This window comes from Eumetopias jubatus, unplaced genomic scaffold (genome assembly GCF_037043125.1).
Source record: "Eumetopias jubatus isolate StellerSeaLion01/CBP00866 unplaced genomic scaffold, mEumJub1_p1.0 scaffold_39, whole genome shotgun sequence".
NCBI lineage: Eukaryota > Metazoa > Chordata > Mammalia > Carnivora > Otariidae > Eumetopias > Eumetopias jubatus.
Genome location: NW_028274845.1, coordinates 992,226 through 1,014,802, shown reverse-complemented (window position 1 = coordinate 1,014,802; position 22,577 = coordinate 992,226). Strand labels below are relative to the sequence as shown.

The 22,577-nt window shown below is 46.1% G+C and overlaps 2 non-coding genes across 2 annotated transcripts; one reads left to right on the top strand and one right to left on the bottom strand.

Moving 5' to 3' along the window:
• Nucleotides 1–9,594: 9,594 nt before the first annotated feature.
• On the top strand, nt 9,595–9,763 carry LOC148161911 (U1 spliceosomal RNA). Its single transcript, XR_015767282.1, has one exon. It is a non-coding gene; the product is annotated as a U1 spliceosomal RNA (small nuclear RNA).
• A 12,237-nt stretch (nt 9,764–22,000) lies between these two features.
• Nucleotides 22,001–22,213, bottom strand: LOC148161910 (small nucleolar RNA U3). Its single transcript, XR_015767294.1, has one exon. It is a non-coding gene; the product is annotated as a small nucleolar RNA U3 (small nucleolar RNA).
• Between the last annotated feature and the right edge of the window lie 364 nt (nt 22,214–22,577).

Genomic DNA, 22,577 nt, shown 5'->3' with positions numbered 1-22,577 from the left:
TGGAGCTGCACCGGGGTTAGGGGTGTCTTTTCTTTTTATGTCTCATAGATTATGGGTCACAGCCAGGGTGGTCTCCAACTGAAGATGTTTCCAATCATCTAAGGGACTCAGCCTACTGGTTGATAGGGGGAGATTTGGGCCCTAACAAAGGTCTTCCTGGAACTGTCAAGGCCATCTTCCCCTACTGGGGGATGGAAACCGCAATGTAAATATATTATAAGGAAGCCATACGTTATTGTAGGACACACGCTGGAAAGGAGAGCACATGCTCTGCCCCTGCTGGTCTGGATCTGACAGTCCAGCAGGTGGGAAACCACGAAAGCACTGTGTACCACCCTCCTTGCCTCCAGCTCAGATCTAGCTGCCTACTCTACCAATTTAACACCTGGGACAACCCATGCAGGAACAATTCCTTTTGACCCATTTTGAAATGGGAAATGGAGCCACAGGAAATTCAAGATACTTAGTCCAAGTCTCAGTTTCCCACTCAGGTTTGCAGCTACAGCTTGGGAGACCAGAGGGCTCTCTTTCTTTGTTCTCTGTTTTAGGGATTTCCAGGGACAAAGAACAATCCCAGCCTCCGATGCCCTGAACTGCTCTGGCACTCCCAGCCTGACTGTTTTGTTTCCATGATTGAAATAAATAATCTTACATGTAGAATATCAACCTCAGACAAGATTGCTTTGAGACCTTGATGAAATGAGACAAAACAAGGCTACTCACAATACTGTTCAGACCGACATCCAAACATCGACCTCCCTCCCTAAGGAAACGCCTATGACTTCTTTACCACAATCACAGAATTGTCAGTGCTGCCAGTGTTCAATATAGAACAAACCCTGCCTCTTCCCATCCTTTCCCACATCTCACAACTAAAGCCCGTATCCTATAAGCGATCCTCTCACTGAGACCTTGGCGTGTGTTCTTTTTGGCTGTGAGGAATAAAAAAGCCAATTCCTTTCAACTGACTTATAGGAATTGACACCAACTTTCCAGGAACAAACAGGTGTAAAAACCCATTCTCAGGAAGAAAGGTCATATTGTCTATGAGATACCTAGGCTCTGGAACTCCAGAACTTGTTTTTATCCTAAAAAAAGAAAGAAAAAGAAAAGACTCTTTCTACCAACCCCCTTAGTAATTAACATGAACTTTAGGTGTTCAGGCAGGATCTTCCCACCTCTGATTTAAACTAGGGATTGCTGGGGCACCTGGGAGGCTCAGCCGGTTGAGCGTCTGCTTTGGCTCAGGTCATGATTCCAAGGTCCGGGAATCGAGCCCCACATCGGGCTCCCTGCTCAGCGAGGAGTCTCCTTCTCCCTGTGTCTCCCACCATGCTCTCCTGCTCGCTCTCTCACTCTCTCTCAAATAATTAAATAAAATATTTTAAAAAAATAAACAAAAATAAACTAGATATTGCTCCTGATCTCGGTATTGTGAGATCGAGCCTCACAAAGCATGTAGAGATTCCTTAAAAATAAAATCCCTGAAACATTTAAAACATATGGGGCACCTGGGTGGCTCAGTTGGTGAAGCTTTCAACTCTTGGTTTTGGCTCAGGTCATGATCTCAGGGTCCTGAAATTGAACCCCAGGCTCAGTGCAGAGACCTCTTCAGATTCTCTCCCTTTGCCTCTCCCTCTGCCCCTCCACACCGTTTATAGGCTTGCAGGGGCGTGCTCTCTCTCTCCTAAATAAATAAATAAATAAATAAATAAATAAATAAATAAATAAATACATACATACATACATACATACATAAAACTTTTAAAGCTTAAAAAACAAAAATAAAATAGATACTGAGGATAAGTCAGGGAAGAAGCTAGGTAAGAAAGAATGTTTCGCACAGTATAGCTTAGTAAGGCCTCGGATCAGTTATAACCCAGTATTCCCAGCTGGGCTGGAAGCTCCAACCTTCAGTTCACAGGGGAGCAAGCTCTCTGATTACCCAGCCAGAGGCAAGCGCGGGTCCTCTCTGGGGGCTCTCTAGCCCCAAGCTGCCACTCTGGATTCTTCGGCCTTGTCTAACTGCATCGGCTCGGAACACATTGAGCCCGAAAATCATGTCACGGTATCCACAACGATGTGGTGTCATAGAATTGAAATCTTGTGTTGCCGACAAAATGACAGGACTCTCGCATGCCACATTCAGAAGGAAATGCTACATTTCTTGTCATGGAACATGTCATCACCCCCCCCCCCAAACACACACACACTTAAATGTTAGCTGTTGGGAATGTATTTCTTTGGAATCTGTGGCAAAGGCCGAGCTCCCAGTTTTGGTGCCCGGCGGTCTCCGCCAAATGCATCCAGGACTTGGCCGGCTCTGTCGGGTCTCCTTTCACAGCGGTGCCTGGCCCTGCCCTCCCTCGCTCTTCCCACGACCCTGTGGGGCGTTGATCCCCACGCCTTCCCGCTGCTGAGCGGGACACTCGCCTAACATCTCTTGCTCCGCTCGAAATCCTGTTCCGCACATCTGGCCTTACCAGACACACCTTTTGGGTCTAGCTTCTCCTTTTGTTCTCTTACAGTTTTTTTTTTTTAAAGATTTTATTTATTTATTAGAGAGAGAGAATGAGAGATAGAGAGCACAAGAGGGAAGAGGGTCAGAGGGAGAAGCAGACTCCCCGCCGAGCAGGGAGCCCGATGCGGGACTTGATCCCGGGACTCCAGGATCATGACCTGAGCCGAAGGCAGTCGCTTAACCGACTGAGCCACCCAGGCGCCCGTTCTCTTACAGTTTTGGCTCTGATTTCCAGTACAGATCCTTCGCATGATTCTGCGAATCTATTTATTGTTGTTCTTAGTCCTACGATGATAGTTTTCATTTTCAAGAGCTATTTTGCTGCACTGCTCTCCCAACCAGGCCTGAGAACCCACAGGAGGCCTAAACCCAGGGGGCGTGGACGTCACTTCCTGTCCGGTCACAGGCTGGCCATTGGCCAGGAGGGTAGGGTGGGTGGGGAAAGACATGGCGGGGCGTGGATCAGAGGGCACGTGACAAGGAAGGGAGCCGCGCAACAGGCGTGTCTTCTGTAGAAAAAGCAGGGACAGTGGCTCCTGTTTAGGCATCTGTTGCTCACGGGCTCTGGGCCCTACTACTCGAGGACTGGCTCCTGATTTGATCACAAGTCCTACGGAGATGGACTGGAGGAGTGTGTGTGTGAGTGTGTGTGTGTGCGTCTGTGTGTGCGCGTGCACGTGCGCGTTCTAGAAACACTGAATGTGCAGTGTAAAGCTTACAAGGCTCCAGGGCAGCCCAGGCTAGATTTCTGCATATGCTACCTTGAGTATTCAAAATGGCCATGTTTTTTCAAGGTAAGATGACTCTGTTGCACTTCATATTTTCTTGTTCAGTCCTCTCCACATGTTATCAAAGGTAGGGTAGGACCATGTTTGGTATAAAGCCTGCTGAATATTTAGCCCACCAAGGTCCTAAGTCTTACCTAGTATGAAGTCTTGCTCATATTTTTGAGTGTAATATTGGGAGGCACGAGCAAAGCAATGGCCAGTCTGAGTCCTCAGCACTATTTGCAAGAACTTTTCTTTATTTTTTAAGATTTTATTTTTTTATTTGACAGAGAGAGACACGATGAGAGGGAACACAAGCAGTGGGTGTGGGAGAGGGAGTAGCAGGCTTTCTGCTGACGCGGGGCTCCATCCCAGGACCCCAGTATCACGACCTGAGCGGAAAGCAGAAGCTTAACGACTGAGACACCCAGGTGCCCCCTGACATTCATTTTGAGGAGGAAGTCTAAAATGCAGTGAGAAGAAAGGAGGGTGATTTTTCCCTCCATTTCCAAGCCCCAAAGCAGGTCTAATTTAGATTTAATGTCAGGGATGAACTTGAAAAGTTCGTTCTAATCAAGAGGAGACTCAAGAATCCCTCTCTAGGCATGGAATTCGATCCTCGGCCAAAATACTATTCAAAACTGAAAGTGAGAAAAAAGAGTGGGGGAAGGAAGAAATAAAACTAGGGTTGACCTTGTACAACACAGGTTGGAACAGCACATGTACACTTCTACGTGCATTTTTCTATAAACACAGTATACTACTCTAAATATATGTTCTCTTCCGAATGATTTTCTTAATAACATTTTCATTTATCTAGCTTACTTTATTAGAAGTATACAGTGTAGAATACATGTAACTTGCAAAATATGGGTTAGTCATCTTTATCTTATCAGTCAGGCTTCCAGTCAACAAGTGGCTATTAGTAGTTAAGTTTTCGGGGAGTCAAAAGTTATACACAGGTTTTTTTTTTTTTTGGCATTTTGTGATCAAATTTATTTTTTGTTTCAATTTCATTTACTTTGTTTTACTGTAATTTACACAAGAGACTGCCAAGTAAACTAGGTATTTTACATTCACCACGCATTCCCTCAAATCTCCACAGTTGTTAGGAAAACATTAGAATCCATGCGCTGGGCATGGATTTCCATGTGCGCCCAAGCTCCCAACGAAGCTACAGATGCCAGTGAGAGTTTAGTCCATTAAAAGGAGAGAGTGAGACTCTTTATTTCACAAAATTAGCAATAATCTTCCTTGCAGCAAACATTTTGCAGACAATGATTATGCTTTGACAACACCTGTCTTATAACACTGCCCAGAGAGTAAACATCAGTCTTGATCCTGAGTACACGGAGGACATATTCGACGTGGGGTTCGGAGCCAAGGCTAAGAGGGCATCGCGGTGCGGCAGTGATCCTCAACACCGTCGTCCGACTCACTGCCACCACCTCAGTGGGGACATGGCATGTGGGAAAACGAGGAGCAGGGTGGGCAGGACTGTCAGCAAGTCAGATTACAAACGTGATAGGACTACAGGAGCCAGCGTGTTGCAGGAAGGACGAGATTAAAGGAGATAGTTTGTGACCGGAAGGCTCCAACAATATCATTCTGGTCAAGCTTCCAGGACTGACAGGAGAAAACCTGGATTTGGACAGAAAGAGCTGATAAAAATCTTACCTAGCTATGGTGCCTTTCTTAAAGAAGGAGGAGGAGGAGGACAAGGTGGCAGCAGCTGCTAACAGCACGTTCCTGATGCTCACTCGTGACAGGTTCCAATGGTGTCCTCCCCATGGGCGGTGGAGCACTGGCATCTCAGCAGGGCCTCCCAGGCAAGGAGATCAGCCTGTGCTGCCTCTGAAATTCCACTATCTCAAAGGCAGCTTCTCCCCCTTGGGGTGTATTTCAATATGAAAAGTGCAAAACAAAAACAAAAACAAAAACAAAACCATCACCACTATCTGTATTCTAGCCTGTCAGCTCTGAGGAATCTAGGTCATTTGCATAGTTTCCAAGCTCTAATTTCAGAAAACAGTCATTTCAGAAACAAGACTCCATGGAAGTGCTCGACTTCCGAAAGTTTTCCTACAGCCTACGATGCTATTCATTTCTTCATCAATTTCTTTGTTTGCCTACGAGTAGCCTGAAAATTGTATAGTGCTTATTATAAATCACAAACCATCATCTCCATTTTTGCTAGGTTTGATGTAGAAAAATATTGAAATTTAAAATACAAAAATCCAATAAAAACCAGAATTTTTTTTTAAAGGATTTTTTCCCCTCAGGGCAAACAGGTAAAAATTGGATGGTAACTATACTCCTTACTAATAGACAGTGTCCAATTTGAATTTAAGATAATAACCATCCAGAAATAAATCATTATAAATACATTCAGAGTTCACATTCCAGATTCACTGGAATACCAAAAGATTTTGAATAAATTTTTCTGTGGGAGTCTGTTGCTTATGGGACTAAAATAAAAATTTGTAAGATTTAAAAGAACAGGAAGATTTAAAAGAACAGAAAAGTAATAAAAGGCTAAATATATTGGTCCACAATTTGACATTTATGAAACATATCAGCTAGTATTACATTGCAGTCAATTTGTCCACCAATGGTATTACTCTGATAATTATTAAAATCTGTTCCAGGTATATATATTGAAAATATTTTCTTTTGCATTCTTGAAGATAGATACAGTACTTTGGAGAAATTGTACTAATCCTTTCAGTATGTTTGTATGTACATATATACACAAGTGTGTGTATCTTGATCTGTAGCTCTACATGTGTTTTATATGGAGCCACACACACACACACACACACACACACACACACACACACACACACACACAGGTGGTTGGGAACCTGTGAGTATGTCATCACAAGCACACATCTGGGAAACGTCAGCACTGCCAGATACTGGTCAGATCCTTCTTCACTCATCACTGGCTGCACTTGTTCCCCTCACTTGACCTTGATTACGTAAACAGTTTGATATTGTCTCTGACCCTACAGGGGACTCATCTAGACATCAGCAGCCGACGTGCCTCGGACGGAACCCTTCTTACGCATTGTTTCTAGTTCTTTCTGAGTTTCATCCTCCATTCTCCTAATTTCTTCCATTGTCAGATCATTCCACTTGCCAATCCAACAAAAAAGCTGGCAATGAAGTTTGTAAATATCCTTTTCTCTTGCTTCTGAATGAAGTTTTCTACTTTGCTTTGCAGTCCCCACCACTTGAATTTGATGGTCACCAGCTTGTAGGCACATATCTGAGGACAGTCAGAGTTGTTTGCCAGCTCCTTCTTCCAGTTGGGTCCCAAAGGCCCTCTCTCGGTCTTGACTGACTGGAATAATGCTGGGTCTTCATCAGCTTTGTAGTCTGCTGGTTCAACTTGACTTGGATCTGCAATATCTATGCGGACAATTTCAACAGTTTTCCATGTGTTCGGATCTAAACCGTGTACATTTTCTAATGTTCCCAAGTCTGGTTTGTGCCATGTTTCAATTTTAATGAAGAAATCATCTTTCATATATACACTCGTTACAACTGAGGCATAATGGTTTGTTCTACTGTAGGGGTATGCGTTCCAGGCTTCCTCGTGAAACACCAAGGAGCCCTCCGGAGCAATCATCCTGACGAATGCAGGAACTTTGCTCCTGAACAGAACATGGCAAAACCACACGGAATTCCTTAATCAGCACCATCTTCCCGGAATCCCCTCACAGCTACCGCCACTATCACCACCACCGCCGCTGCTACCGCCCCTCACGGCGCCTCTATACACAGGTTTTTGATCTTGAGAGTCACCATCCTTACTCCGCATTGGTCAAGGGTCAACCTGTATCTCTATTTACAGAGGACATGCTCCTAAAGATAGAAAAACCTCAAATCATCCACACACAAAAATATCAGAGTCCATAGACTCATTCCGTAAAGTTGCAGGGTACCATATATACAAAATCAGTTGTGTTTCTATGCACTAGCAATGAACAATCTGAGAAGGAAATTTAGAAAGCAATTCTATTTACAATGGCACACAACACAGTAAAAGTGTCAGGTGTAAATTCATTCAAGGAGAGCAAGACTTGTTCACTGAAAAGCATAAGAAGCAATGGTTCTGCGAGAGATGAAAGACCAAATGGGGGGAAAAAAACAACTGTATGCATGCATTGGAAGATTTAATATAATTCATATGGCAATACTATGCAAATAGATCTACAGAGTCAATACAATTCTATCAAAAATTTTTCTTCTGCATTTTCTAAATTCTGTCAATACCTTGTAGTATATTTCCTTTCAGACGTTGTAGTTTTCATCTCTTAAAGATAGAGAGGGTGTTGTTTATATTTTCTATTTCTCGGTTTAACATTTACAACTGATGGAAAACTTATACTAAAAGCTTTCATATCCTTCTCTGGCGGTTCTCACATGTGTCAGCTCTGGATTATTTTCCGATGACGGATCTGGCTCCTGATTAGGGGCCATTTTGCCTGGGAGAGCTCCAGGTCCTGTTCCCTCTACTGCTTTCAAATGATTGCCCCCTGACTTGCTGGCCTTTCCTCCCATGGAGGCCCTGAGCAGGACCTCACTGCAAGCCACACCAGGGACCCTGCACAGCTCTGGTTAGGTGACTTTCCTCAGACCAGCTGGTTGTCCCACATCACCTTTCCCTTTTATTCCCCAGGAATCCCAATTTGGCTGGTAAAATACCTGGCGCTTTCTATTTTTTAGGTTAAGCAGGCAGTGTTTCTCTTTGCCTGTTCCAGCTCCTAGAGGCCCCTCCTCCATGCTCAGCCCCAGCCCCAGCAGGCAGAGTCCTCCTCACACAGCCTCCTTCTGACCTCTTCTCTGCCTCTTTGTGTTTTAAGACCCCCTTGTCATTGCAGGGCGCCGCCTGGATAATCCAGGATCATCTCCCCATCTCAAGGTCCTTAACATAAGCACCTGTGCAGGGTCCCTTTTGCTGCAGGATGGAACATGTGCACAGGTTCCTGGCATTAGCCTGGGCAGCTCCTAGGGAGGGGGCATTATTCTACCCAGCAGCACACTATTGATCTCAGGTGACAACTAAAATTGGACGCCCCCTCTCCACCCTCCAATCTTTTCTAATTTAAACATTCCGGGAAAAGTAAACCACTACCTCAAGGTGCAAGCAAGACAAGGCAAATCAGAACCCTAGGGCTCTCCATCCATGACCATACAATTGCCCAAATCTCTTCAAAATAGTCTGTTTAGTTTTCCAGACCTGGCTATTTTCCCTCCAAAGGCCGACCTGACTGCAGAAATCCCCTCCAGGGGGAAGCGCCCAGCGGTGGAGGGAGGGCAGGCGGTGGCAGAGTGGGGAGCCTGGGACCCCACTAACCCCCTGCTGAGAACTCTGAGCCTGGTTTAAGGGAGCAGAAGCAGTGGTCCCCTTTGGCCCTGCCCTCAACAGCGGGATCCTTGGGCGTCTCCCCGCGCGGCCACGAGGGGGCGCGCCGTCCCTGTCCTAGGAGCCCTCCTAGGGAAGAAGCAGGCCCTGGGATGTGTTCAGCGTGTGGAGTGTTGTGGGCTGGTGTCAGCCCAAGGGCCCAGGGGTTGCGGACTTTTGGTCCTCCCCTCCCCCCCGCAGTGTCCAGGGCTGGGGGAGGCTGTGGGGACTGGTTTGAACTGTACAGGTGCAGCCATGGCACTCGGTGTCCTCCAACCAGGGTCCGAAGGGAAAGAGAGAGAGAGCTAGAGAGAGCAAGAGAGAGTTGTATCTGCTCTTCGCGGGCTGTTGGAAAGTCCTCCCTCATGTTTCTCTCTGGCTGGCACAGCCTTCCCTGGGCTGGGTGGGGGGGGGGTTGTGTAGGGTTTGGGGGGCCATAGCTGCAGGGAGAGGAAAGAGTGGTAACCAATTCAGGAGACAGAGGAGACTGGGCAGGTGAGGAAGGAAGCCAGGGCACGGGAAGGGAGAAGGGGAAGGGGGACTGGAGGAGGAGAAGGAGGAACACCAGTACTAAAATCCAAGTTGGGAGGGGAGCTGGGGGGGCAGGGAGATGGGGTGGGGTTGGGGACTGAGGCGAAGCCCTTGACTTCACGGACGGGGCTTGTCTGATGCAAACCAGGCAACATGGCGGTGGGGTTCTGCAACTTAGAATTCGTGGGGCTGAGGAGGTAGCAGCGCTGTTGCGTCCATCCTATTCGGAAGCGTCGTGTGGAGGGTGAGGATGCTTGCGACAGGAGTGGGTGCCGAGGGTGTTGGGGTGCGCCTAGGCGAGTGAGCCTGTGTGTCCGGTGGAAGGGGGGTGAGACTGGTGTGGGGCGGAGGCGGAGGGAGTCACACTTACCCGGCAGGGGAGACTCCGGGATCAAGCAGGTGGTTTTCCCAGGGGAGGCCCTTCCATCATACCAGGGACATGCTGACCCCCGCGATTTCCCCGAGTATGGACAACTCCTCTGCATTATTTGTGGCAGTGGCTGTGGGGGGCTGCTTTTGCTCTTTCACCTGTTGTTGGTTGTTTAAGAATAGCCTTTGTTTTCTTATTCATTTTTCTGTTTGTTTGTTTTGTCTTTTCCATGACTTTGGCTGATGACATGGGCTGAAGAGGAAGCTCACTCAGGGGACACCAGGACCCTGAAGAAAACACCTCTGCTTTTAAGGGCTGCTTTCTTGAGAATCTGGGTTTGGCTGTTTCTCAATCAAAAGCATGCAGGACAGTTTCTGTCCACTGGTCATACATCCCACCTTGGCTGTCGGGGTTTTTTCTGTTTTTCGCAGAGCAATTTCTCTGCTTATATTTCAGTATGTGGTTTGCAGTCCCTGATCCAGCAAAGGTGCTTTCTTTTCATTCCCCAGGGAACAGGGGTTTGCATCCCTTCTCCTTCCTCCCTCCCCTCCCCACCTATCCCCCCAGGCACCCTGCAAAGCCTCACCCAATCCCCAGACTCCATATCCTTGATTAGGCCACTTGGTAGCCTACCTAGTATAGCCTTGCTCCAGAGGACCCATCCGAGACTAGAGAGGGTCCGGCTTGATGTACTATTTATTTATTGTAAGTTTATTTGTTGAAGTAATCCCTACACCCAAAGTAGGTATAGGGCTCATGAAGCCAGATGGAGACTCCCCTGCTCTCCTGACTGAGCCAGCCAGATGCCCCCTGACAGGCTTTAAAGAGGCACCTCTGTCTACTCACAAAGAACCCGCTGGGTTTGGCACCACAGACCTTTCCCAAACAGCAGGTTAGCTCTAGGACAAAGGGCCGTGGGCCTTCTGCAGCTCTTGGGCTCAAGCCAAAACTGTCCCTACTGATGTACCTGCATTGCTTTGTCAAACTGAGCTTGAAGGGGTTTCTGGCTTCAGGCTTTCACCAGAGCTGGTGTTTTTTTCTCTACTCCCTAAAGGCCTCTATTCAGAATCTACAACTGAGGGTCTTCCAACTTTGATTTTCACTTAGGGGAGCCACACCAACTGGGACTCAGCAACGGGTTACTCTTCTGCCAGATACAATTAAACAAAAGAGCAACAGCGTCACACAAGATGTGCAAAGTGGAGATTTCCAAGATCCTGGGCATCAGGCAAAGGGGACAGCCATCCCGGACACATGGCAACACAATGGTGAGCAGAGCCCTAGAGCTGCTCAGAGGTACTGGCTCTAGAGAGTTTCCAAGCAAGGCACTGGGGGGAGGGGAACTTGAATAGGAGCCCCATGGAGCTCCTGGAATTGAGGACACTGATCTGAGAGAACCCAGGACTGAGTCTCAGGGAGGAAAGAGCTGCAGGAAGTCACCTAGCCAGAGTTGTGGAGGGGCCCTGGGGAGGCATGGACAGCAAGTCAGGGGGTAATCCTTTCCAAAGGGCCTGGTGCTCACACGGTGCTGGGAACAGTGCCTGTGTCCAACAGATAGACTAAGCAAAAGTAACCCTCTTAATTTGTGACGAATAGGGTGGAAGACAGGGGGAGGGCTTGCTACAGTACCTGGAACTCATGGTGAGTCCTCCACGGAGCCCTGCTCTGGGCCACTGAACTATGCATTGAAGCAACAGCAGAAATGTTTCCAAGTAACTTCAGTGCATCCCTGAACAAAGCTCAATATTATAGAAAACACAAAAATATCCAGCAAACAGCAAGGTAACATTCACAGTGTCTGGCGTTCCATCCAACAGTTTGAGGTATGCAGACAAAGGGGGGAAATGAGCCCTCCTGAAGAGATGGATCACTCATCTGAAAATGACCCAGAGCTGACAGCAAGATGGGAATCACCAGAGCACAAGAAAGCATTTGTTCTAACTGCATCCCATTGGTGAAAACATTCAGCAGATACATGGAAAATGTTAAAAAAAAAAAAAAAAAAAGGACCCAATCTCACATGAAGAGATGAAAACCACAATGTCTGAAAGGAAATGTACTGCAAGGGGCTGATGGTGATTAGGGAAGGCAGAAGAAAAACGTTCAATAGGAATCCAAAAGAATCTGCAGATCCTGCTGTTGCCTTCTGAACCACCTTAACCATTCCAATCCATGAACACAGGATGTCTTTCCACTTGTTGAGGTCTTCCTTAATCTCTTGCAGCAATATTGTGTAGTTTTCAGTGTACAGGTTTTGTGCCTCCTTGACTCAATTATTCTTCGATACCATTCGGGTGGGTGCTGTTGTCCATGGAATCGTTTTCTTAATTGACTTTCCCGGTGTCCATTCCTAGGTTATAGAAACACCTGATTTGTCTGCCTTGTACGCTGCAACTCTGCTGAAATAGGTTATGGACTCTAATAGTCGTGGTTTCTGTGTGTGTGTATTTGGTATTTTTCTGTATACAGGAGTATGTCATTTGCAAATCCAGATACAAATTGTCCCTTGAAGAACCTGGGGGTTAGGGGTACAGAGTCCCACAATTGAAAATCTTTGTATAACATTTGAGTCCCAGAAAACATAGCTACTAATAGCCTACTGAAGTCTTACAGATAACAAAAACGGTTGATTAATACATATTTTGTGGGTTACTTGAATTATGTACTTTATTCTTTTGATACAGTGAGTTAGAGTGAAAATATCATTGAGAAAATCATAAGGAAGAGAAAATGTATTTCTACATTTGTACTAGACTGTATTTGTAAAAAAAAAAAAAAATAATCAACCCATGAGTGGACCGACATTGTTCACTAAAATTCAAAGCCATGTTGTTCCCCAGTCAACTATAGTTTTATTGCTTCGTTTTCAAATGTTTTCCCCTCACCTTCAGGTTTTTAAACAATTGAGTCATAACTGATTCCCCATGTGAGATCAGTTTCACATGGCAACACAGGGATTGGACGACTCTATAAATTATGTTAGGCTGATTACTAGTGTAGCTACCCTCTTTCACCTCGCAGAGCTGTTACTGCACCACCGACTACATAATATGAGATCTGTCCTCTAACATTGTTTTTAAATCTTCACTGTGGATGATGTTTTGACAGAGTATAGGTTTCTATGCCCTCCCCTCCCCCCACCACTACCATGGGCCGCCTTTGGACTTTCCAGAGAGGAGCAGTGACATGTAGGAAGTCCCTATTTTAGGCCACTGCAGCCCCTGATCTTGGACCAGGATGCTCAGCCAGGGCCAGGGAAATATGGATTAGCAGGAACCCTTCTTTGCAAGCCCAGCTCCAATGTGAAGGACCAGAGTGCCTCTTCTAGCCTCCTGCAGGGATGGTTCAGCACCCAGGAGCTGACCCTACATAGAGGGCCAGAAAAGGGCAGATTCCCCTAAACGCAGCCCAAGTGTTCCATTTCGACTCAGAAGAAGGTGAACAGCAGCACAGGTTCTTTTCCCTATGCTGAGCTTCCACGGGGGGAGCCTCAGTGCCACTGCAGGAGGGAGCATCAAAGGGAACCTTTGGATGTTAACCTAAGCTTAGTGCTTAGAGCCCACCCAGGGGAACAAACCTACTTAAGATCCATCCAGATCTTGCCAGCAGCTTCCATGGGTCCTGCAGCCTTCACTTCCTCTAGGAATCTCCAGCCAGCTGGTACCCTATCTTTGCTTGCTTCCCCCTGGTGTCCTTGGGCCACTTGAAGGTCTGTTCCCTTAAGTAGTCTGCCGCCTGGTGGATTCCAGGGGAACTGCCAGGGCCTGAGGCTGAAGGCACAGGCACTGAACCCCTGACTCCAGCTGGGAGGTCAGAAACCAGGCTCTGAGCCACCACCTGCTGGGACTCCAGGATGTGGCCCCTCACCAGGCAGTGTTTGCCTGGGGACCCCAGGACCCACTGATGTGCGAGGGTCGCCTTCTTTCTTTTTTTTTTAGGTGAAATTGACATACAATAAATTTCACCCATTGTCAACAATGACAGAGTTGTTCAGCTAGTGCCCTAGTTTGTTTCAGAGGCTTCCTTCACCTTCCCACACTCCCTCCAGCCCCTCTGCAGACAGTCTCCGCTCCCTCCTCCAGCCCCAAGCAGCACTGATTTGCTTTCTGTCTCTGTGCATTGCTCCTTTCTGCACATTTTACATAAGCCGAATGAGACAGTCTGTAGTTCTTGGTGACTGGCTTCTTTCACTTAGCATCCTTTTGAGGTTCCTCCATGCTGTAGCTTGGATCAGATTTCTGTGCCTTTTGTTGCGGAATAGATGCCATGGTACACATAGGAAACATTTGGTTTGTCCATTCACCAGCCGATGGCCCTTTGTGTTGCTGTCAGTTTTTGCCCATTGTGAATAACGCTGCCCGGAACATTTCTGACGAGACTTGAGCGGACATATGTTTTTATTCTCTCAGATAGATTCCTAGTTGTGGAATGGCTGGGTCCTATGGCAAGCTTGTGCTGAACTCTTAAGAACTCTCAAAGTGGCTTCTGCAGGAGCTGTTATATTTTACGTTGCGACCAGCAATATAGGAGGGTCCAGTTTCTGCTCATCCTCAGCAACACTTGGTATCGTCTTTGGGACGTAAGCACACTAGTTGGTGTAAAATGGTACCTGGTTTTCCTTGCATTTCTTTGAGAAATAATAACATATTACTAATAACATTGATTACCTTTTTATGTGTCTCCTTTGGTACATGTGTATTCGACTCTTATACTGGCTTAAACGAGTGTGTTGCTTCTGCCCATTGAGTGAGTTCAAAGTCCTCTTGTCTCTCGTGAACGTGAGTCCCCATTGGGTATTTAATCCACAAATATTTTCTCCTAATCAGTGGCTTCTCTGTTCCTTTTCTCAGTGGCAATGTTTGATGCAAAAAACTTCTTCATCTTCAATTTTCTCTTACGTATCGTGCTCTTGCCGTAGTGACTTAGAACTCTTTGCTTACTGTGAATTCCTGACCATTTTCTCCCATGTAGTCCTCTTGCACAATAGTTTTGGCTCTTATACTTAGATCTGTGACCATTTTGAGTTCATTGCTGTGTAAGTTGTGATTTCCAGCAACAGCTGTGGGGGAGCTTTGTCCTGACAGGTTTAGGAGAGCCTAGGGGACACTTGTGTTTCAGAGTTAGTCTCCCCTGGGCCAGGAATGGAGATTTGACCCTGCAGCACCTGTTAGTGAAAGGCTGAGTGCCTTTGGGGAGGGGAGATACATGGGGGCTGTGGTCATATACGGCATGTACTCCCCGTTCTCTGGGACTGGGTACAAAGGAGCTCCAGGAGCCCCAGGGCAGTCCTGCTCACAGGTGCCTTTAGAGGCAGAAACACACTGAGAGCAGGAGAGCATAACACAGAAAAGACCCCAGGGATCCCAGCGGATCTAGGTTGGGATCCTAGAGGGTATTCTATGGATGGGCACATTTTCCATGTATATGCCCTTCTATGGGTGGGTGGGAAAGAGGACTCGCACACAGTCGGAACTCAGGAAACATGCCCAGAAGGAGTGGAGCGGATTGAAGGCATGTCCCACAGTTTGCAGTATTTTTCCAACATGAAAATCATGGTATTTGCCTGCATCAAAGGTGCTGGGGGGACGCATGCTGCCTCGGTCAGTAGAGCGTGCAACTTTCATCTCAGGGTCATGCATTAGAGTCCCACGTAGGTGATGGAGCCTAGCTGAAATTTAAAAAAAATAATAATAAATAGAAAACGAAGAGGTGCATGCTTCAGGAATCAGAATTACTCCCCCTAAGGTAAGGAGGGGGCATCTACCTTGGTCCTTGCAGTTCAAGAGCCATTCTGAGCACTACAGAATCCTAAATGTAGATTAACCTAGAGAACCTACACTTTTAATATTTGTTGGGTTTCCCCTGTGTGGTTAGAGGTCCACTGGCAGACAAAAGTTGACATGCTGAGCACAGAAGCGGACCAAGAAACAGACTATTACCTGGATGCACCACATTATTCTCCGTCCTCACTGCAGTCTCCCTGGAAATGGGAATGGGCAATCGAAATGCCTGGTATTCAACACAGGTTAAGAAAAAATGGAAAGTTTGGGTTAACAGTTTAAATTATTGTGTCCTCAGATTGACTTTGATGGCAAGTGGAGACTCTGTTGCACGTCTTCTAGGTTCTGCAGGTGGAAATGAGGGGCTAAGGGACAAACTAATTATACAACTCAGAATAACTTTGGTAACTTAGTATCTTCACACTTGACACAGTTTTCTTTCATTTTGTCTGATCCCATAGTCTCATGCTTGAGTCTAAACACATTTGTACAAGGAAGGTGATATCAATACCACACCTAAAATCTGTACCGCTAAATGTTGTAGTGCTTATTCCTAATGGTACTTTAGGCTTGTTTCTAACTGCCTGTAGCTACGTTTCGGCTGACTCTCAAGGCAGCCCATTCTAACCATGTGTGCACTTCTCTTTGGCCCCACCACCAGGTGAAGCAGTGCATCTGAGCTGTCTCCATCGCTGGGGGAAGGATGTAGGTCAGATAGGTAATAAAGAGAAAGGGGGACTGGGGTGCAGCAAAAAGAAAGCATGCTTATGTGTGGGTTGATTCCAGAGAGGACCATTGCATTGCTTTTTAAAATTTTTTAATTTACTTATTTGAGAGAGAGTACTTGAGATATCAGGAGCGGTGGTGGGGGTAGTGGAAGAGGAACAGAGAGAAGCTGACTCACCACTGAGCAGGGAGCTGGACATACGGGCTTATCCCAGGACCCTGGGATTCTGACCTGAGCCAAAGACTGACACTTAAACAACTGAGCCACCCAGGTGCGCTTTAAAATAATTTTTAAACTAATCTGGTCCACTTAACATAGGCATTGTATTAGTTTCACATAAGGTCATGGGATTTATTTTGTATTTCTTTTTTAAATATTATTTATTTATTTAGAGCAGGGGTGATGGGCAGACGGAGAGGAAGAAAGAATCCCAAGCTGACTGCACTGAGCATGAAGGCTAAACTGGGGCTCAATCGCATGACCCTGAGATCATGACCTGAGCTGAAATCAAGAGTCAGACGCTGAACCGAGAGAGCCACCTTGGTATTTCTAAGAATGATATGTTTAGCCTTCTCTCTGAAATAGGCACTGAGTAATGAGCAAGGCGGAGAGAAACCATAGTACCCATAGGCGCCAAGGTCAGATTGCCCAAAATGTACCACAATGGCATATTTGGGGGAAACAGAATGCCACAACGACCACTGGTGCATGTTCATTCAGACTCCAAGATCTCTGAGAAAACTCGAGATTGCAGGGTTAAAAATAACCTGAAAGGATCAGAGTGAAATGCCCTTGGGATGTGTGTGCTCTGATCTAAAGTACACAGCAGAAGATGTTTTGTAGATAGGAAGCCAGCTGTAAACAGCACACTGTGCATTCCCTTTTTTGTTTTCTTATCCTGTGTTAAAGACCGAGTACAATGCTGTTTACAATTAATTGATCACAGCCAGTTGCAGATTTCTTTATTCCTTCTCCACTGCCATTACTTCACTTGACTAACCCTGTGTACGTGGAAGATGCGCCTTACTAAGCCCCTGCTGTAAATCATTATAGTACTATATCACTGTAGAAGGTATATTAGATTATGGAAAATAAACCTCAGGACCTCGGGCTGTTTGCTTGGGGTCCCCTGTGCCTCGCTATACTGTCGTCTCTTTTTCTTTTTTTAAAAGATTTATTTATTTGAGAGAGAGAATGAGATAGAGAGAGAGTGAGCATGAGGGGGGGGAGGGTCAGAGGGAGAAGCAGACTCCCTGCTGAGCAGGGAGCCCAATGCGGGACTCGATCCCTGGAATCCAGGATCATGACCTGAGCGGAAGGCAGCCGCTTAACCAACTGAGCCACCCAGGCGCCGCGGTAGTCTCTTTTTCTCAGTTCCTTCGCCACCCCAGGTCCCCGACTCTCTGAGGTCGACAATATTGATTATTTTGAATTGAAGCTACCCAAAAAGAAACTGGTACCAGGACACTCAAACCCTCCTCTGTCTCCCTGAAAGCAGGAAACCAATCTCCCATATGAAAAAGGCACCCCCTGTACTAAGAAGTAAAAAGACATCCTTCTCACCAGGGTTTCTAAATTCGGTCTAGACACTCTCTAAATTAAAACTCCCCCAAATCCCTGAGAAATGTATTTTCTCCTTGTCTAAAATGCATAAAAACTGTCTGCCTTAATACTTTATATTTCTTTAAGGGTCTCCATTTCAATATCCGTTCTCCATGCGTATTCAATGTCTCAGTGAAACTTAATTCTTACTTAAGCTGGGAGACCAGGACAGGTAACAGAGGAACTTCTCCTTCCCTGCATACCTTTTTTGTGATCCTAATATCTTAGCCAATGATTTGTAAAGGAAAGAAGTAACAGAATTATATACCTGGGAAAAAGATTTGTCCCCAGGAAGGAATTTCTGGTATTTTTAACAGTGGAAATATCTACATTTGATCCAAAGTCTCCTAAAAAGTATTTATTTTTAAGTTGAACTTCTAATTTAAGTGTCCCCTGAAATTCAGATGTGCCTTCCCAGAGGGTACGTTAGGAGACTCCACAGGGAAGCTCGCAGCCAAGTCCTGTGTGGGGGCCGTGCTGCCATCAAGTGCTGAAGGAGTTTGGGAAAATCTCTTCATCTCTCTGCGCTCAGCTTCCTCATATGTAAGATAAGGTTGTTATTCAAATTCTCCACGGTCCCTTCCTGCTCAGTTTCTGTGAGTGCACAAGGGTCTGCGGTGCCTTTGAAGCAGCCCTGGGGACTGCAGCTGAGACCTGACTTGGTCCCTTCACTGTGTGTCTCTTGCAGGAGCCTGAGCTGAGCCCACACTGAAAACAGAGAACAGAGGGAGCATTTGGGAGACAGAAAATCAGCAGGTTTGGAGGATGAGAATAACGCAAAGAAGGACAAGGCAATGGTGGAGCAGGTGGTTGCCCAAAGGAGGTAAGAAGAAGGACAAGTTGGGTCCAGAAAAATCAGGGGAAACTGAGGAATGCATACAGCGGCATCCAACTCTGCAAGGAGCAGCCTGAGCTGAGCAAGGAGAACGAGGAGAGTAACTTCGTCCACGGTGAACCTGTGCACCTCCCGAGGAGCCCCACAGAATGGATCGGGGTTGGTTTGTACTGCAGGGAAGCACCAGTTCCAAGAGGAGGAGGAGGAGGAGGGGCACCTGGGTGGCTACATCTTTAAGCGTCTGCCTTCAGCTCAGGTCATAATCTAAGGGTCCTGGGATCGAGCCCCGCATGGGGCTCTCTGCTCGGCGGGAAGCCTGCTTCTCCCTCTCCCGCTCCCCCTGCTTGTGTTCCCTCTCTCGCTATGTCTCTCTCTGTCAAATAAATAAAGAAAATCTTAAAAAAAAAAAGAGGTGGACGATGTAACCATGAGGTTCTGCCCCAGACCCCTAGCTTTGACCTTGGAGCTCCCTCACGGTCGATGTTCTCCAAGTAAGTGTGGGCTTAGAGGGATCAGTGATGTTTGGATAAAGGTTGGACTTGTCCATTCTTACCACAAAGAGTTCTACCCTAAGGTCAGGAAGGGCCAGGTTAGGAGACCCTTGCCTCTGAGGCAGTGATACCAATTATATTCTTCTGAATTTATGGTTGTCAAAGACTTTACACACCTTTGTCTTGATGGTGTGTTGAGTGTTTCATTTTCCTTAGTCTCTGTTATGAACTTGGAATTCTGACATCAATAAGATTTCACAGAGGAGGTCAAAGCAGTGAGAGGAAGAATGCAAACAAAATCTTGTAGCTCAGCGCCCCTGGGTGGCTCAGTTCATCGAGAGCCTGCCTTCAGCTCAGGTCATGATCCCAGGCTCCAGGGATCAAGCCCCATTGAGGGGGGTGGCTCCCTGCTCAGCAGTGGAGTCTGCTTCCCCCTGTCCCTTCCCCAGCTGTTCTCTTTCTCTCTGTCTCTCTCTCACTCTTGCTTTCTCCCTCACGCTGTCTCTCAAATAAATATATAAAATCATTTTAAAAACTGTTGTAGCTCTCCTAACCTGGGGTATGGTGGCAGTGCAGAGGATGGAGGGGGGAGGGGGCTAGGCCGAAGACATCTCTTCCTACTGAGAGAACCATTGAGAGGAATCCAAGAGGACAGTCCCTCTTCATCAGAGCTCACCACAGGGGAGTGTCATGGGGCATTGAGAGTGTAGGGCAGGCTCCTCTGGAAGGAAGGGTATTTGTTGCCTCCTGGAAGAAAGCAGAGAGCATTCGTGCATGTATTTGGGACAGGAATGTAGTTGAGATTAGAAATTTGCCACCCCCTTTATCAGATCCATGAAGGAATGTCTCCGAGAGCTTCCTCAGTGCTTGGTTTGGTCCTAGGAGTCATGAGTACAGAGATGAGTAAAACATTATCCCAATTGTCGTGGGGCTCTCAGTCTAGTTACCAGAAGTCATGAAAAGTGTAGTGGTGGTGGATTCCTTGGAGGAAGTGGCCAGTGCTGCCTGGGGATGGCCTGGTCTCCCTCCGTGTTTTCCAACAGCTGGATGACCTGTCCTGACCCAGGGACCCTGGGCCTCAACTCAATTTCAGCCTCTCAGGACACAGCCAACACCTAGGTTCCATGTAAACCCAAAGCAGTCAACACTATGAAGGTCTGCAGAGGAAACTGCTGCTATCAGTAGCTCCCCACTTTGTCTTGGCCAACTGGAAAATAGAGGCGAGTTCATTAAGTCTTGTAGGGTCATCCTTGCCCTAATGATCAGGGATTAGTCTTTCTCTCTGTTAAGTGAAATACTTTCTAGCTTCAGTATTCTCTCTCCACTTAAAAACTTTGGAACTATTGGCTAAAGTATAGATCAAGTAGCTACAGTGAAAAAGGGGTAAAGCAACTTCCAAGCTGCAGTGAGAATGTGCAGAAACTCTTATACTGAATAATAATCGGACAAATCACTTTTAAATTGCACAAAAGGTTTATACAGTAATTCTGGAATAGACAATGTAAGTCTGTCGCTTTCTCCTTCTTCTTAACATTGCTTTGATAATTTAAGATCATTTCCATTTCCATATAAACATTTGGATCAGCTTAGAAATACTTACTAAAATGTCTGCTAGAAGGTTGATTGGCATTGTATTAGATCTTTTGATCAATTTGGGAAGAATTGTCCTCTAACCATAATGAGTCTTCCAATCCACCACAAATTTTATCTCCCCATGTATTTAGTTCTTTAATTTCTGGAAGTAGTGCTCTGCAGTTTTCAGTGTAATGTTCTGACACATATTGTGTCTGATAAGACAATGCAATAGGAAAACTGGTCAAAAGACTTGAAGAAGAAATGCTTCACAAAAGAAGATACACAAATGGCCAAAAAGCACTTGAAAAGATGCTCCACTTGAAACCATTGAAAAGCATGAAGTTGAACATAAATCAAAAGGGATTCACTAATGTCTCTGCAAGGCTCCATCTTAAACTAAGTAACCTTTTCCTTCTCTTCTGCAAACCTCTGCTCCTCCCTTCTAAGCCTTTTGTTTCAGGAGCCTGGTACCACCCTAAAGACAGGATGAAGGAGGCTGGCAGCATGCACACAATTTCTGTCAAAATAAAACACCCCCCCGCCCCTTCCTTCAGGGGGAGGGGACTTACAGTTTTTGAGGGCCTTGGCCTGTTCTAGCCCCCTGTGCCCCGAAAAGCAATAAAGCTATTGTTCCTCAATATTCCAAACTCTGTCTTCGTCTTATATTTTGGCTCTGAAGCACAGAGGTCAGTTTTCGACGGTACACTCAGCCACTGGGAAGATAAATTAATACTACAGTGAGTTACCATTACACAACCATCCCCGTGGCTAAAATTACGAAGACCGAAAACATATGTGGTGAGGATGTAAAGTAACTAGACGTTTCATACACTTGTGGGAATGAAAAATGGTCCAACCACCGAGAAAAGCTGAACCACAGATAAACATTTACCAATCACGTGAACGGCCATTCCTCTCCTAAGGATTTACACAATATGGCCACACAGCAAACTGCACATGAATATTCATCATAGCTTTATTCCCCATGGCCAAACCCAGGAAACTGCATAGATGGCCATGAATAGGTGAATGTACAGACCAAATATATCCATACAGAGGAATACTCCTTAGCAATGAAAAATTCTGAACTGGTGATCCATTAGTAATATGGATAGATATAAGAATCCTTAGGCTGCACGGAGGAATGTAGGCATAAAAGAGTTCCATTTCCATAACGTGGTTAAAAATCAAGCCGTCTTTGATGCCAGTGGTTGCCTGGGGCTGAGGGTGAAGGCAGTGAGAGACTTCAATGGATCCACCCAAGGGAAGCTGTGAGGTAGAAGAAATGCCCTGTGTCCTGAATGGAGCAGTAGTTTCAATTGTATGTACATCTGTGAAAATGCATTTAGTTGTACAGTTTATCTTTTTTAATTTTTATTTGTTGAGAAAGCACTCACACTGCATCCTCTCTCTCTTACCCTCCAAAGGAGGAGAAGAACGATCATCAGTGGCAATGGGCAGCTGTGGAAACAACACCTAAAATCACGTTCATGCTCAGGAGAGAACAATGTGCCTCCTCCTTGAGGTTTCAGGTCCTCTACACGTTCAGAGAAAATTCTCTAGTAACAAACTGTAGAAATGAACTGGAGGGTATTATGCTAAGTGAAATTAAGTCAATCAGAGAAAGACATGTATCCTATGACCTCACTGATAGGAGGGATTCTTAATCTTAGGAAACAAATTGAGGGTTGCTGGAGTGGTGGGGGTGGGAGGGATGGGGTGCCTGGGTGATGGGCATTGGGGAGGGTATGTGCTATGGTGAGCACTGTGAATTGTGTAAGACTGATTAATCACAGACCTGTACCTCTGAAACAAATAATATATGTTTAAAAAAAGAGAGAGAGAGAAGCTAGTAGGAAGGGAAAAATGAAGGGGAGGAAATCGGAGGGGGAGATAAGCCATGAGAGAAGATGGACTCTGAGAAACAAACTGAGGGTTCTAGAGGGGAGGGGTGGGGGGATGGGT